The following is a 19,627-nucleotide window of genomic DNA, read 5'->3' as shown; positions in this document are numbered from 1 at the left end:
GCGATGAAAACAACGAAATAAATAAGACCCAAGACAATGGGAAATCAAGAATAAGACCAGGTTTTCAAATAGTTAGACGTCGTCTACTGCAGCATCGACGTCCACCATTTATATCTTGGTCAATTCATGTTAGTATTGTCACGTTTCCAAATGAAAATAAAGTAAACAAGAATGGAATGACCAGGCACAATAACGAACATCGGCTACCTTTAATTTCATATCGCACATGGAAATGGAACACTTTCAATGAAATCAATTTGACGACAATAAAACTTATCAACCTGCTTCTCTCGAAACTGTTTAGTGTTTGTCTTTTAGCTGTCGACATCCTGCATGAAAAACTTGATTCTGCCAACAAGCCACTGAACTATATCAGGTGAAAAACATCGTTTGGGAAGGCGGAATGTTGCTACTAGTAGCTAGAAATGGAAACTTCCATATGGAGAAGTCAACATTATCGAGTTGCCTTTGATGGTTCATTGTATAAAAAGGTCAATATCTAGCAACTCATTAAATACAGCCTTAATTGAAAACGTCATCCAAGAGGTAGAGAATCTGTTCCTACAGTACTGTAAACGTACTTGATTTGACGCAATCAAATTGTATTGTTTTTGGCAAATCAGCGGAATGGTAGACTTAAGCATCAACAACCAATGCTGTATAAACAGAAACTGCAATCAGCTCAATCATATTTTAACATAGTGTTTTCAGCGCGAAAAAAGTGGATTTACAGTATGTCTATAGTATGTAGGATGACCTTACCACATGTCGCGACGAAACTACATATTTGATATCTTCTTACGATTTCGTTCTCCCTATATATCTTCTTTTCCACGAAATACGCCTCAGTGTGTACAAAGTTGTTTCTATTGTGCATCTTGCATTGTGATTACAGGCAAACCACAAAGACAATGTTAAATCAAGAACCCAAGATCAGCCAGTGGATTTCACTTGCTTGGTGGATAGCAATGAGCGTTGCAGGTATGAATACAATTCACATGTGAGCTGTTTATGTAATATATGCATTGGAAATTGATGGATTTGCAGCGCTTTCATGCAATTGAAGTTAAATATGCTAATCATCCATATTATTCTGAACTGTTGATAAAAAACCATGAACAAATTATAGTGGTGGATATACTTATATAAAGCTTTTACTTTGGAAAAATTCATCAACTTCAAGCTGAATTTATTAGTGACCATTTGTTAAGGATAGAGATCAATAGGGTCAAAATAGGGAAGAAAATATTCGTGGTACTATCAAATTTATTTCAAATATCATTGATGTATTATCGTATTGTTCCATAACAATAAAATAACCAATATTATTAAGATGTTTACATGTCACGTTCCCTAGATCAGATTAATTAGAACCTTGTCATATATAGTGGAAAAAATATACGAAATAAATGTACACTTGAACGTACGAGATGACCCGCAAATCAAATGGTAAAATCCTCTTTGATTCAAGTACGTAAAACTGATGGTGCGAACAATATATGTGAGTTCATTCGACAACGTTTCCATTGATTGTACAAGGTGTTCAAGATGGAGGATAGAATTGCTTTGCTTGCTGAATCGGTGTAATTACACTTTGCAGTGCAGCTAAGAGATGTAATATTTCATGAATTCTTATTCAATATTCTTTTAAAAGGGCCCTGTGATCGAGGGTGGTATTACAGAAATGGAAAGTGCTATCTCTTCAATGAGAAAATCGAGAATTGGAATACGGCCAATTCCACCTGCACCAGTCTGAATGCCTCGTTAGTGAAAATAAAATCTACGGGGTTGAACACATATTTGTCAGGTAACTATCCATTAATTTCTGTGAAATATGTCTCACAGTGCCTGACTTTACACATCATTGCATGACTCACTGCCTTACTTAACAGAACACTGCAGATGTCAGTACCTGACTTTACACACCATTGTATGACTCACTGTCTTACTTAACAGAACATTACAGATGTCAGTGCGTGACTTTACACATCATTGCATGACTCACTGCCTTACTTAACAGAACACTGCAGATGTCAGTACCTGACTTTACACACCATTGTATGACTCACTGTCTTACTTAACAGAACATTACAGATGTCAGTGCGTGACTTTACACATCATTGCATGAATTACTGCCTTACAGAGGAGACCATTACAGATGTCAGTACCTGACTTTACACATCATTGCATGAATTACTGCCTTACAGAAGAGAACATTACAGATGTCAGTACCTGACTTTACACATCATTGCATGACTCACTGCCTTACTTAACAGAACACTGCAGATGTCAGTACCTGACTTTACACACCATTGTATGACTCACTGTCTTACTTAACAGAACATTACAGATGTCAGTGCGTGACTTTACATATCATTGCATGAATTACTGCCTTACAGAAGAGACCATTACAGATGTCAGTACCTGACTTTACACATCATTGCATGAATTACTGCCTTACAGAAGAGAACATTACAGATGTCAGTACCTGACTTTACACATCATTGCATGAATTACTGCCTTACAGAAGAGAACATTACAGATGTCAGTACCTGACTTTACACATCATTGCATGAATTACTGCCTTACAGAAGAGAACATAACAGATGTCAGTACATGACTTAACACATCATTACATGAATCACTGACTTACGTAACAGAACATTACGTATATCAGTCAATCACTGTACATAATGTTACTGATGTCAGTACCCGACATAACACAACACGACATGAATTACTCATTTACTTAACAGATCTCTACAGATGTCAGTACTTTACTTTACAACATCACATGTATCAGTAATTCACTTACAGAATACTATAGATGTCAGTATGTCACGAAACAATTCACATTTGCTTGCCGTACATAATATTTTAGGTGTTATGAAGTATCATATTTGCAAAGAAATATTCGATCTTCTATTGAGTTGATAATTGCAAGTACAGGCTTTGATACAAGGATGTTTTGGCTAGTTTACGACGCCATGTTATCTTGATGTTATAACTGTGTGAATCAACTGTATTTACACAATGCATCACAGGTATGTACTACCGCAAAGGTTTTGTCACAAGAAACACGCATGCAAACTATGAAAGCCCTGCCTCTTACGGCGCAATAGTTTTTGCCGGTGTTGAAAATTTTTAAATGTAGGTCAGATGTCAGAGTCAAGGTCGCACGTTTAAAAAGTTTGGTCCCACCGGAAAGGTCTTGTTAAAAGGAACACACATGAAAGGTTAAAGTTCCAACAAACAAACAAACAAACAAACAAACAAACAAACAAACAAACAAACAAACAAACAAACAATACAAAAACAATATTTTTCAGTTCAGAGATCTGATTCAATACTACCGCTTTTGAAAGTTAGTTGGGACGTGCAACTGTAACAGAATACAAAGGGAATACATATCTTAAAATGTATTGCATTCTGGTCACCTAGTCAGTAAAGATGTGTTTCAGTATTAAAAAATATTACTTACGCTTTAGAGAGATTGTTATATAACAATGGAATTGATGTACTTACAGTTCTTGCGTTTCCGATTCCTTGTTGCCCGATCAAATGTTCATTTGTGATCGTAGATTTCATATGTTTTGTGTGTTTCAGTGACCGCTGCGACCATTTTCACCAATAACTACTGGATAGGTCTAAGACGTCCTGATGTTGAATATAGAAACTTCTTGGAAGGCAACGTAAGTATATGTAGTATAACCAATCACGGCATACAAACGTAAAGAAAGGAGTTTTCTCTTTTTCAACAGAAATTTCTCAATGATTGCGTTAATATCTTTCTTGATTGACAAGTAATTACGATTCACGATCGATTTAATGTTATCTTTGTAGCTGATTTTTGTTTGTTTATTTTCTCATTTTCTTGTATGATATTGATGTTAGATCGCGGTCACAGGTGAATTGATTTCAAACCCTCAATTTCTAAAACTTAGTAATGATACATTTGCTTATCGTTTTAATCATTCAATATTATATATTAGGCAAATATTTTCTAATAATCATTTATTTCCAAGCATAGAAATTCAAAATTCTTTAACGTTGGTTACATTTGAAAAGGCCTTGTAATGTGTAATAATATTGAATACAATCAAATAACATGGAAGATAAAAATATCTTGCCGTCTATTACACAGTCAGTCAGATATTACATACGAAATCCTAGAAGTAAGTTTTATCTATATTTAATTAAACACCTAATGTTTTACCTATAAATGAAACTACCAGGACACAGCATCAAGCATACGGCGTAAATGCCTTTGTTGTGATGTGATCTTATGAAGCAAATTAACAATACATTTACCAAAAGACGGGTATTATTGCCTCTGTCCAGATTGATAAAAGGGTCATGTACAATATAATTCTGACTATTACCAATGCGAAGGTTTAAGAAAATATAGAACTACATCATTTGGAGTCCTGGAATGCAATACTCTAAAAGAGAGAAAATAAGGTTTATAAATCTAATATAAACTTAATTTTTATCCCATAACAACATGCGAATAATACACAGCAAAGTATACAGATGAATTGGAAATTTAAATAAGTTAAACAACTTATATAAATTTGAAATTGTATACAAAAACATTCACGTCTACTTTTTTTAGGCAACAATTCTTAATTGGAAGAGAGGGGAGCCCAATGATGGTATTAATGCATGTGTCTTCTCAAGAGGCAGCAAAATTATTGATAGTCCCTGTTCACCAAGTGGCACACCAAATGCATTCATATGTCAAGGTTGTTATGTTTTGCTAGTCCACAAATCTTTATCTTTTCCTTTTAACATCATCAATGTTTGTATTATGTGGATGAATTTCACGTAACCATTGTATACATCTGATTAATGTTTCATCAGTCTTATGTAATTAAGGTGTCGGATATAACATTTAAAACGTGTATACTACTTGACCATAACACCTTAATGGTATTAGTTACACACATATATATATATATATCAAACTCGGGTACAATCACGACAGGTAGTTCAAATCTGAAATTTTCGGAACAACAGCATTATGTATAATATATATATATATATAAATAATGATAATAACAATAATAATTTAAAAAGATAAAAACTTTGTGTATCGTATATACAGAGAAAAATAATTGCTTAACATGGCAAACAAATATATCACTAACGTTTTCAGGCCTCACGGCCATCTTCAGGTGATTACATTACATGTATACTGTATATATATAATTAATATCAAATGTCTTACAGCGTATGAATTAGTAGTGGACGATTCCAATTATTTGATTTTATCATTTATTTGTTGAAATATCATATATATCTGTTATACTTTCTTATGATATATGTAATAATCTATTTGATACTTTTTGCATATTTATTTAGTGTTATCAGTATATCACATCAAATGACCTCATAACAGGTGTGTTATACTTCTTGATGACACACTTGTTTAGATTACTCTTATTGACAGCTACTTGATTACCTTTGTAATTGTACCACACTTACATCATTGACTTTGAAGAGGAGGATTGAGATAATAGTCTTGTACATCTATACTATTTCTAGATGCTATGACGTATACTTTTCTGTTGACTCGCCAACAGACCCTTTGGTTGTCTTGTCGCCTTTCTTATGAAAATGGATAGAATAGTATTTCATTCATTTTGCAGTGGCCAAGAGTTGTGATGACTCCACTCTAGACACGACATCGTTCAAATTCCACCGATACCGTAATGACACATGCTTGATGCTCAAACAAACTGGCTCTGCAATATCGTGGGAAGAGAGTAATTCTATATGCTCAGGGAGGTCAGGGCATCTACTTCATATGACAACACACATCGACAATTTCCTGAAAGGTAGCTGATATATATTGTTTGTTACAGTTGTATGTATAAATATTTTAATCCCTTCAAGAAACGGTCTGACACAATGACACTACATATAATGAACCTTCTGTATGGAATAATATTAAATTGAAATATAAACGAGATATTATTCATTTATTATACATCAGGGTACATGAGGATAAAATGTATTTTCATACTCCATTTACTCCAGTATTTATTTAAACCTGGATTGATTTTTAACAAATGACTAGAACTATATAACTACTTTGTTTCTAATATACTAATCTTCAAGATAGGTATAGGAAAACTAGATAATCACCTAACAATAAAAGCAACATATCTATATATTTATTTAAAAATTCATATTCGATTCTTTGGCTAACACTTCGCTACCATGCCAGCACATGTATATGTGGATGGTCTCATTCTTACGTCAGGCATTCAGAGAATATGATAAACTCATAGAAATATGTCGCTTACTCTATAGAAAAACTTTGTTCATGGACACATTTTGCAAAAAAGTGAAAAGAAGTTATGATTATACTGCATTTTACTTTAATTTGTTAAAAAAAAATTTGAAGAAGTTTTAAGGGCAATCATATGATAGAATGATTTTGTAGTTGATAAAACATTTACAGTGATTTTGATATGTCTATATTTGTTTTCTTCAAAGTCAGTGTACATGTATTCTTAATTTCATTTACAGGCAAAGTCGATGGTTACTCAAGAATCAGTTTCTGGATTGCAGCAAAACCCTTTAAAGACGAAACTTTTTACTGGATAGACAATACTCTGGTAATCACCAAATAATAAAATTCCAGTGACAAGCTACATGTAGCATAGTCAGTTGGATCGAATAACCTACAAAGCGCGTATACATTATCTCCAACAAAAGGCCAAAGTAAGACAAGCATTGTGACAATAATAGAAAATTAATTATGGGACATTTTGAGACAATTTTGAAATGAAAATTTGATGCAGAAAAGTGAGATTAAACAAGGCTAAGTGGAAGTATCCTATGATGAAAACGATTCACAAATACACATACATGCACATTAATTTTAAAAAAAGACAAATATTGGCAGACTCAGACCAAAAGTCTATGTGAATTTATCACACAGGTCATGCTACCAAAAACTGTTTAATACATTCGTATAATTTATTCATTAAAAACATACACTAATGAAACTATTTAAAACGTCAAGATAAGTACACGTAATAGTCAGTAGCCACGCTCAACTAGAATGATACATTTCATGTCCAGGAACGCAGATATAAGCTTTGCTATATTGGAGATGGTCATAGTGTAAATCAGACTTATATTAATACAGGAATTTCGAAGCTGACATGCAATAACATTAGTTCTTCTGTTACTTTTAGTTTGGAAAATTAAGCAGATTGAACATTAGAGACAATATCTTTATTCAAGAAAATCAGAATCAGAAGTGTTTATTGTGCTGCAAATTTGAGGGAAAAAGTTGTGCAGGTAATTATTGGTTCTGCATAATGATGGATCAAAAAGCAAATAATTATGATTATCCCAAGTAAAGCTCAATAAAACTACCGCAAAGTTTAGATAAACGAAAGAGTTACACGAAGATTTATGAAAAAGTACAAGGAGAATAAGACCAGATGATCTGGGAGAGTAAGTGTATTGTGCTTCATCGATAACACCCACCTAGTTTGTCTGAGTGTATTGGGGTTATTCGTTTTGGTTACTGAAGAAGGTATGAATAGCATTTTGTAAGTAGTCGAGTGAATGCCAATGCATACGTTTGTACATTATTATCAGTTTGTGTCAATTTTTGTTTCTTATAGACAGTGTTTCCCAATCTAATTTATAGTACAGTTTGTCAATAGAACGAAGACTTGTTGTAGCTGCTTCTAATTGTTTAGATTCAAGAAGAGCTTTTGTCTGCTGTGTACAACTATCCAAAATTATCTATAACTAACTGTAACGTACTGTGTTTAGTTTTGGCGTGGCGAAACATATGAAGTCTATCGTCAGTTTATTTGTAATTATTCTGTATAGGAATTTTCATGTCGCATCATCTTTCTGTGTAAGTTCTTAGTGCTTATGTAATGTGTCTTTGATTTGGCTATTTGGAAAGATAATGAGGGTGATGAATGTCTAGAGAATATTAGTAAAATTCTTTTATTTGGATTAAATTTGATATTACGGATAGCTGCTCATTCACCAATGTTACCAACATCTATACTGAGAGATTGTGCGATCTAGGTTAACCTAGAATTACATACAAGGAAGTGTCAGTTGCAAAAGTGTTCATCATTAGTGATAACGTTGAATTAACGGAGTATCAAGAATGATAAGCTATGGACAAACGATTTTTTTGTTAAATGTCAATTAAACTTAATAAACACAATTATAGTTATATATATAATTTGATGGCTAACACAAACAGCACAGAAATAATGAAAAGAATCTACACGTATTGTTAGCCTAATAACACTAAATCAAACTGGTTGTGGACACATGACTTCCTCAGTACAAAGGACTATTTTTTAAATATAGAGGACTGACATATGGTTTCCATATTGGATAAGGACATGATATTTCTAAAGTTTGTGGGATCACCTAAAGTAAGGTTAAATATTCCATGTATAAATATCAGTTTTAATGACACAAGTAATGCCCGTCAGTTACCTATCTAATTATAGTTTTGTTATCGGGGATATTTTTGATGTAATTAACGATAAATTGATCTGGCTCAACAGCTCGACGTCTTTTATGATTCGTACGCAGATGAAAATATACACATATTTCTGGAAGCTGTCAATGTCATACAAACATGTTTTTGATTTTTCCCCAGAACCACATGAACGAGTCCTGGGCCGACGGACAGCCGGATGTCCTTACTCAGGATTGTGTATTAGTGAAAGTACAGGGAGGACTGTGGCATGATAATCCTTGTAGCCATGTCAATAACTTCGTATGTGAAAAAGAAGCATGTAAGAAAGAACAGCGAACATCACTATGTAAAATATCTACTGTAATAATTTAATATGTATATAAAAATGATTATCGCTTCAATTTATGATGTCAATGAAAATAAGTATTTGCGTTTTAGTTGTCATCGGTAAGCTGAGTCATCAATTGATATCTAAATTAATTTGCTTAAATCTTAACAGTAACAAAGGGAAACACTGAAAACATTTTTAGTAGATAATAATTACATTCTTTGTTGCTTTCGATGCGAATTTCAAGACTGAAGTGACGCATAAATGGTTTGCCTTTAAGATGTTTTATCGATGACTTATTGTAACTGTTTCGTATATTGCTTTATCATAATATTTGACAATCATAGCTTCTTAACAACGGCAATTATCAGAATATAAATTACTTACATGGATACAGCTGTTGGCGTCGATGGAGCAGAAGAATCATACTCGTCCATAACACATCATTTTTTTCTTTTGTAAATCGTATGAATTTGTTTCTGTCTGATTTGATTTTGGAAAAAAAAGATTTTGCCAAGATGTCGATATTTTTTTAAAACATAACAAGGAGAGCTCAATGTGTAATGCTGTTGAGTACAATTGAGGCAATATTTCTAAACGCAATTAATCTTTTTGTTTACAGATCCATTTGAACCACCTCCTAAAAAACAACCAAAACAGTTTGGTGAGTAGTCTGCAATGCAGCATTAGTGCATGGACATTTCCTGGTCATTTGTCTGATGAAGATGACAACGTAGTCATCAAAACTAAGTCGAAAATCCCTTACAGTCTTTGATGGTAGGAAAAACTAGCATTCGCAGAGCTCAGTATTGCGACTCTTGGCCCATTTTATAGTCGTAACCAACCTGTTTTATTGAAGCACTGTATTGTATAGAAGACTATCAGTGAGCTGTAGATATATCCCTAGAAAACAACAATATTGGGAACACTGTGAAACATTGTACTATGACCTGATTTTGTCAGTTTTCTTGATCAACCTCCGTATTGAAATGATACACAAATTCAATAGCCAAAATTTTCAATAACGTAATTATCAACACAATATAATAATTATAAGAACACGTCATGTCTGTATTATGTAATTGGCTTTCGTTTTCAGATATGAAAGCAGCATTGTGATAGCTCGATCACTATTGATTTACAGGGGCTTGATATAAGATATATATCTTAAAATTTTTGTTTTTACATATATTATTTTTCTCGTATTTACATATTTCCTTCAAATATGGTATGTATGCGCTAAGTAAAGTTTTATCTATAAAACAGCAACCATAAAAAAACGAATGTGATATTTTCTTTAACTCTGGTGATTTCTACATATCATCTGAATATATCACAGATACAATAGCTGTTTAAATGATAATTTTCTCCTTCAGAAATGTCTAAGATGAAGACATGCAGACTTATTCGTTTAACAGTAATGAATATCATACTGAGTAAAACGAATCTCCATTATAAGGTTTAACCTAAAAAACCAAACCAAACATTTTCATGTATATAAATAACTTGTTGTTTTTTTATTGTTTCATTGTAATCGGTTTGCTGACATATAGATCGAAATACTTCAGTTAAAATTTAGACGGCGATGTTTCATCCTAATAGATAAAAGTCGTTTGACGTGACATACCGAGAAAATCGCAAGTCGACATCAAACGGCTTGATACGTGTGTAGCATTAATACTGAAGATATGTAATCGTATGTATCGAAAAGATTTTGAAATACTTCTACATTTCAGATTGTAGATGCAAATGTGCACGGCTTGGGAAAAACATGATAGTTAATATGACATTAGAGGAGCTTCAATTTACTGTAGCCAAGCTTAAGAGTGAACTAGCGGTAAACAAGTCTTCCTTATCCACCGTTATCAGACGGAAAACTTCGGTCGGTGATCAACGAATGTCGGCTGCGATTGTTGGGTATATTGGAACTGCCATTATCTGTGTTGTATTCGGATTGATAATTATAGCAGATCTACCAAAAATATTCCGGACACTGCAAAGCTTTGTTAGGAAAGGTAATCCTACGTTGTGCAAATCCCAAACACACCCCAGGTGTTAATAGGTTCTAAATTAACCATGCAGTGTGATGAAGATCCTATATACACAACAGGTGTTAACATTTTCTTACTTAACCCTTCCGAGTGATGTAGATCCTAAACACACCCCATGTGTTTACAGGTTCTTATATAACCTTTCCGTGTGATGTAGATCCTAAACCTACCCCAGGTGTTAACAGGTTCTTATATAACCTTTCCGTGTGATGTAGATCCTAAACCTACCCCAGGTGTTAACAGGTTCTTATATAACCTTTCCGTGTGATGTAGATCCTAAACCTACCCCAGGTGTTAACAGGTTCTTATATAACCTTTCCGTGTGATGTAGATCCTAAACCTACCCCAGGTGTTAACAGGTTCTTATATAACCTTTCTGTGTGATGTAGATCCTAAACACACCCCAATTGTTTACATGTTCAAATATCACCTTTCTCTGTGATGCAGATCCTATACACATCCAAGGTGTTTACTGGTTCTAATATAACCCTTCTGTGTGATGTAGAACCTAAACATCCAAGGTGTTAACAGGTTCTTATATAACCTTTCTGTGTGATGTAGATCCTAAACCTACCCCAGGTGTTTACAGGTTCTAATATAACCTTTCTGTGTGATGTAGATCCTAAATACATCCAAGGTGTTTACTGGTTCTAATATCACCCTTCTGTGTGATGTAGATCCTAAACACACCCCAGTTGTTTACATGGTCAAATATCACCTTTCTGTTTGTGCAGATCCTAAACACACCCTAGATGTTTACAAGTTCTAATAAAAACCCTTCCGTGTGAAGTAGATCCTTAACACATCCCAGGCGTTAACAGCTTATTATATAACCCTTCTGTGTGATTTTCATCCTAAACCTACCCCAGGCGTTAACAGTGATTTTCATCCTAAACCTACCCCAGGTGTTAACAGGTTCTAATATAACCTTTCCGTGTGATGTACATCCTAAACACCTCCAGGTGTTAACAGGTTCTTATATAACCTTTCCGTGTGATGTACATCCTAAACACCTCCAGGTGTTAACAGGTTCTAATATAACCTTTCCGTGTGATGTACATCCTAAACACCTCCAGGTGTTAACAGGTTCTTATATAACCTTTCCGTGTGATGTAGATCCTATACCTACCCCAGGTGTTAACAGGTTCTTATATAACCTTTCCGTGTGATGTAGATCCTATACCTACCCCAGGTGTTAACAGGTTCTTATATAACCTTTCCGTGTGATGTACATTATAAACACCTCCAGGTGTTAAGAGGTTCTTATATAACCTTTCCGTGTGATGTAGATCCTAAACCTACCCCAGGTGTTAACAGGTTCTTATATAACCTTTCCGTGTGATGTAGATCCTAAACCTACCCCAGGTGTTAACAGGTTCTTATATAACCTTTCCGTGTGATGTAGATCTTATATAACCTTTCCGTGTGATGTAGATCCTAAACACACCCCAATTGTTTACATGTTCAAATATCACCTTTCTCTGTGATGCAGATCCTATACACATCCAAGGTGTTTACTGGTTCTAATATAACCCTTCTGTGTGATGTAGATCCTAAATACATCCAAGGTGTTTACTGGTTCTAATATCACCCTTCTGTGTGATGTAGATCCTAAACACACCCCAGTTGTTTACATGTTCAAATATCACCTTTCTGTTTGATGCAGATCCTAAACACACCCTAGATGTTTACAAGTTCTAATAAAAACCCTTCCGTGTGAAGTAGATCCTTAACACATCCCAGGCGTTAACAGCTTATTATATAACCCTTCTGTGTGATTTTCGTCCTAAACACACCCCAGGTGTTAACAGGTTCTAAAAGAACCTTCGCGTGTGATGGACATCCTAAACGTACCCCATATGTTAACAGGTTTTAATAGAACCTTTCCGTGTGATGTAGATCCTAAACACACCCCAGGTGTTAACAGGTTCTAATATAACCCTTCTGTGTGATTTTCATCCTAAACCTACCCCAGGTGTTAACAGGTTCTAATATAACCTTTCCGTGTGATGTAGATCCTAAACCTACCCCAGGTGTTAACAGGTTCTAATATAACCTTTCCGTGTGATGTAGATCCTAAACCTACCCCAGGTGTTAACAGGTTCTTATATAACCTTTCCGTGTGATGTAGATCCTAAACCTACCCCAGGTGTTAACAGGTTATAATATAACCTTTCCGTGTGATGAAGATCCTAAACCTACCCCAGGTGTTAACAGGTTCTTATATAACCTTTCCGTGTGATGTACATCCTAAACACCTCCAGGTGTTAACAGGTTCTTATATAACCTTTCCGTGTGATGTACATCCTAAACACCTCCAGGTGTTAACAGGTTCTTATATAACCTTTCCGTGTGATGTACATCCTAAACACCTCCAGGTGTTAACAGGTTCTTATATAACCTTTCCGTGTGATGTAGATCCTAAACCTACCCCAGGTGTTAACAGGTTCTTATATAACCTTTCCGTGTGATGTACATCCTAAACACCTCCAGGTGTTAACAGGTTCTTATATAACCTTTCCGTGTGATGTAGATCCTAAACCTACCCCAGGTGTTAACAGGTTCTAATATAACCTTTCCGTGTGATGTAGATCCTAAACCTACCCCAGGTGTTAACAGGTTCTTATATAACCTTTCCGTGTGATGTAGATCCTAAACCTACCCCAGGTGTTAACAGGTTCTTATATAACCTTTCCGTGTGATGTAGATCCTAAACACACCCCAATTGTTTACATGTTCAAATATCACCTTTCTCTGTGATGCAGATCCTATACACATCCATAGTGTTTACTGGTTCTAATATAACCCTTCTGTGTGATGTAGATCCTAAATACATCCAAGGTGTTTACTGGTTCTAATATCACCCTTCTGTGTGATGTAGATCCTAAACACACCCCAGGTGTTAACAGGTTCTTATATAACCTTTCCGTGTGATGTACATCCTAAACCTACCCCAGGTGTTAACAGGTTCTTATATAACCTTTCCGTGTGATGTAGATCCTAAACCTACCCCAGGTGTTAACAGGTTCTTATATAACCTTTCCGTGTGATGTAGATCCTAAACCTACCCCAGGTGTTAACAGGTTCTTATATAACCTTTCCGTGTGATGTAGATCCTAAACACCTCCAGGTGTTAACAGGTTCTTATATAACCTTTCCGTGTGATGTAGATCCTAAACCTACCCCAGGTGTTTCCGTGTGATGTAAATCCTACCCCAGGTGTGAGAGACATTAATTAACCCAAGATATTGACAATTTCCCTGTCCCTTCCGTATGATGTAGCAGCAAAACTATGGCAAAACATTTCAAAAATTGTATATGTAGTTGCGTACCTTTGTGCTGTATATTTGTATACTTTTAAATCAGATTATGATACTAGACCTACAAAGCTTATCTTTCAGCTTCAAAGATGTGTCTCTAAAATATGCGATACATTATAATATGTATCTTATAACTTGAAAATATTTTTTCTTTACCCCATCTTTATATACGGCTTGTATAATGTGATTTTTAAAATCTAGAATGGCTATTCATAATTCAAATTCACTACTCTTGATTGAAAGTCGTCTTGTGTATTTTCAGTACAATTCGTTCAGACAGCTTCCAAGTAAACCAGACGTTGATAATGCCATTCTTCTTTCGCGGTCACACGGTGCAGTCATTTTTTTTTATCTATTACGTCAGTATATTTTTTTCTTCAATTCCTATGTTACACCGTTTCATACGTTGGCAGAAGGCATCATTTATATTTCATTAATGTTTTAAAAAAATATTTATCAATTATGACATATCGACATACATGGATTCAAAGGGAAAATGGTCGATATCAACATTAGGAGTTTTAGCTTCAATCAGGAAGCATTTCTTTATAAAATACACTACAAGCATGCAAAAGGTTTTTGTGTAATAAACATATGATTATTTGAGAGTAGAAATAAACTTGTTTAAGATTACTTTTCACCATTACGTAGATAATACAATAAGGTGTAGCAATATAACTGATCTGGGAAACAAATTGAGCATCTAAGTGAACTGTATATATGTAAATATTGTTTAATTCGTTGGGGGCTTCTTTTCAGTTATGTATTACATTAAAACAAAAACAATGCAGCATTAGAAAGGAAGCCGCAAGGGCTGGGGTCTTGGAATCTGTCTCTATACATTATTCAGCCATTATAATACTATGCTTTATACATGATGATATAATGTTTTTGTATTTCATAATACTTATGTATCAATTATATGTTGTTATGAATGCTTTTGAGCCGTAAGGCTTCAAGTTAAATAAACAATGAATGCTGAACATCATTCAACCAGTAGTAGAACGTCATCCCCTGCATCGTACGTGACAAAAAATAAAATGTTATGATATATGTATATCTGTATTAATAAATATAAACAGAGTAATTTTTCTAACTATTAATACAATCGGCAGTTTTATTTTTGCTATTTTCAAGGATAGAAGGACATTTTGGTACATTGTAGATATAAAATTTGATACATTGTATATAAAATTTGATACCATGTTATTGATACCTCAGGGTTTATAAAATCAAGGGAACAACCGTCCATTTCATTACCTCAAATCCCTTGGACATCCAGATTTTGGTGAACCAAGGAAATTTATAGCATCGCAAAAATAAATCTTTGTTATATTAAATTTTAGAACTGCGTTGGCGATAACGAATCCAGTGTAATTTGATATCCATAAACTTGAATACACTTTAATTGCCTTTATGATGAGAATAACGCAATAGAATAACGATATACCATATGCATATCTGTATTATCTATAATGTTTATATCTCCATAGACGCAATGAAAATGTAGTTCAATTTTTACGTTACTGTTTTATTTCTTTTATTAGCTGTATCTTTCTAGTGTTAAAACAGCATTAAATGTGTAGTCTTAGTTACTTTGGTACGCCCGATAGCTACAGTAGAATATTTTTTACTTGAACACATCTAAGACTCTACTCAGTAAGAGCAATTTTCTATTGGGGAAATGAGTTCTCCTCAACACATATCATTTACAACGGATGATCAAAACGTACTCGTTATTTGTGTATTTACCCATTGTTTTAACCTGTGTAATTGTTGCCAAAGTTTTAGCAGTAAAATTTCTTTCAACGCATTTATTTAGTTGATAAACAGTTGATGTTTGGTTCAACAGTCCTGAGTAATATCCTTTATCGCATTTAAGCAATATCATTAAATTAATATTGATCAAACTCTTCAAAATCTCTACAAAGGAATAGATCAATGGTTTAACAAAATTGAGAGAGCACCGTTCAAGATCGATTTGGGATTCGCGTTCTCCTGATTACATCTACATCATTTGCCTGGAATGGTTCATTTTCTCTACGTTTGTTAAAAACCTTCACTTTTTAATAACAATGTTTTTGCAGCAGCTTGTCTTTTCGAAATTTCGATGTGTGATCATTTCCAATCCTTTTTTTTAATTAAAAAAAAACAACGATTAGGATAACTTCAGATATCGTGTTCGTACATATAAATAACATTTGCATAGCCATGTTACAACATTTTTGTGTAATTTTCAATTTCTTGGTATCTCGACACATCTGAGACGATAGCTATAGGTTATATGTTGATCAGAGAGATAGATTCACCTAGAAACATGAACGGAGGTTCATGCAATTATTTTACCTTTTTTCACAACTAACATTGCTGATTATATAGTTACGAAGTTTACCTTTTGATACTTTGACTAAATTTAGAAACAATTCATTTTTGTTGGACGTATTTAAGACACTACTTAGTAAGATGAAGTATCCATACGCATAACATTTACATGATGATGTTTGAGTGTTTGTATCGTTTGTGTTTTTATTAACAATTGTAACTTTGTTAACTTTGTAATTATTGCTAATGTTTTAAGATTATAGTGCCTTTTGATACTTTCATTGTGGTAATGAACAGCTGATTTATAGTTTGACTTTTTGGAATCACAGTACTAAGTACTATCATTCAGAAATGCGTTTGCCTTAACACATATAATTTACACCGTCTCAGTCGAACTGTTTTGTAATTTCCAACAATTACTTTAATATGCAATGCATATGTCTTAACAGACGTTTGCATTTTTTAAACTTCCGCTATGACACTCATTGTTGATTAAACATAACTGAGACAGTACCAAGCAAAATAGAATCGGAAACCATGTTTTCCTCGTTACATATTATTTGCCTTATAAGGTTCTTAATTTCTATCTTGTTTCTGTCAAAGCCATTGCTTAGCAATCGATGGTGATGTTTTGGCACTAACTTGCCTATTCAAAATTTAATTGTACTACTTAGAATTCATTTTGATTAAAAGACAGTACCGATTTTGATACCTTCAGATAAATTGTTCGCCCAAATGTATGCTATATGTAAAGTTTTTGCTGATATCGACCAGGGAAACATGTTTCGCCGTAATACATATGATTTAAAGATTCTCAAACATTTTTGCTATCCTTGTTTTCACATTTTTTGACTGAGTTCAGAAACAATTTATGCTTGATTGATATCTCCAAGACGGTTCCTAGCAGGATTAAGCATCCATTCGGGATGGACACTTAACACGTGTTTAAATTGGGATGTTGGTTGGAACTTTTATGCTATCTGTGTTTTATCCACATACATATAATTATTGTTAAAGCTTAATTGTAATGCAGTTTGACATAATTATTGTTGTGATGAAAAGATTTCTGGTTTGACATATCTGAGAGAGTGTGGAGTACTATAATTTAGAAAATATGCTCGCTTTTCACTTGCAATTAAAATCATTTCGGTTAAATTTTATTGTTGTCTGTTTGTTTTCAACACCGTTTATATGCGTTAATTATGCTTTCGCAGATGTTTGGATTTTTTAAAAAAAATTCTACAAAAAAAATTAATTGGTTTAAAGTTTTTGAGACAGACAGGATTGTTTGGTCACAAGTAAGGAACCATCGATATCTTACGAAAAGTATTCAATCACAACACAATACAGATATCTTTTTGTAATGCATTTTCTTATGCATTTTGTTTTAACGAACCTATGCACATTCGATAGGAAAAGAAATTTACAGAACCGGAAGTACTGTAATTCTTTTTTAAAAAAGACGTATTTAAAAAGGCATTCCAAAAATCTAGAAAATAATACTCTAACTTTCTCTTATTAACAGATACGTCATCAAATCACCAAAACATGCTACTTGATCGCAAAGATTAATTTATCAACTGGTATGAAAATATCAGCATGGGGTATAGCCACCAAGCTCCGAGCACATTTCTTGAGTCCATCGTCCGACTCTCATAACATCGACTAGACACTGAAGATTTTTCTGAGGAAACCACTTCCACTCCTGAATCACTCCATCCCGCAATTCTCAATTTGTTTTGCATTTTGGATCCCATGTGTTGACGTTTTGTCCGGGATAGTCCTACACATGTTAAGTTTGGTTCATGTCCGGTGAAACTGCAGGCTGCAGGAGCGACTCGATCACTTCTCATTAAAGACAGTCTTTAACTATTCTGGTTTTGTGTGGTTTGGCAGTGGCGCCTACATGTATTATGATATCTACCAATTGGTAAGCATCGGAACAACTTAAGGTCGAAGGAACTGATCACGGTACTTTGAAATTCCATCAAGAACATGCAAGCGAAGCTTACAAGGGATTGTACGAAAGACGTATTAGTGAATAGCACAATTTGGTACAATTGTATATAAGACAGAGTCAAACAATGAATTAAACTGCATCATACAGCTGTTTCGTCCTTCAATGACTCGTCAGCGATGCTAAGGGCCTATATATTAAAGCCTGGTAGGCTACTGAGGAAAATCCAAAGTGATCGAAAGAAATGCCATAATCTAGATGGAGAGGTGCACTAGCCCCACAATTCAGTAAATGTCGTAATTTTCATGCATCCGATAATTTTAGACGAAACGTGAAGTGCGTGTGTTTAGAGAAAAGCATCCCCAAACAGTAACACCGACACCATGACCAAATGATGTTGTGTCCAGAATGTGATTCTGATGTGGCATGCCGTATTTGCTGGTCTCCAATCAAGGATCCTTCCATCTTTCAGACTAAGTAAAAAGCAGCTCTCATCAAACAAGCTGACTCTTCGCCAAAATCTTATATTTCATGCCCAGTGATCACATGCCCGCTAGTCTTGCTTGTCTGTGAAGTTTCACTGGTCGGCGTGAGCTATGACCCAGTTGTTCTGTTGACGGTACGTCGGTTATCGCGAATATTGACGTTCCACTGTCCTCTGCGCCTGTTGGAAATTTTGTATGGGGCTCGCCCTGTAAGTCTTCACAGAAGTCAATCATCCCTGTTTATAGTCTATCGAGGTCTACAAGATCTTGGACGCTCATCAACATGCCCGGTTTGGTTCAAACATTGTATTAACTAAGAAATAACTGAATGGCTGATAATAAAACCTGTAGCTACTTGCCTGTTTGTCATACCTACTTGAACCATTCCAAAATGAAACTTGCCATCTTTCAGCATTTGTAAATTTTTAAACAGTTGTAAGATATTTTATTATCAATTTTGTTTTGGCATCGTCTATCAACAATTCGAAAACGACTTCTTCTCACAAACCAAAAAGCCCTAGGACATTGGTATTGGCTTAGAAGCGTGCAGAGATGAAGGAATACCAAGCTTGTTCAAATCAATGGCCGTAGCCCACTTTCAAGGTCACAGGAGCCAAGAGAATAAACATCTACAAATGTCTTCTCAATAATCGAATGCCAAGGGTACTGATGTTTGTTCTGT

This window comes from Ylistrum balloti, unplaced genomic scaffold (genome assembly GCF_031769215.1).
Source record: "Ylistrum balloti isolate Yb309-2 unplaced genomic scaffold, AGI_CSIRO_Ybal_v1 Utg370910, whole genome shotgun sequence".
Classification (NCBI taxonomy): domain Eukaryota; kingdom Metazoa; phylum Mollusca; class Bivalvia; order Pectinida; family Pectinidae; genus Ylistrum; species Ylistrum balloti.
Note: the sequence above shows the minus strand (reverse complement) of the source record.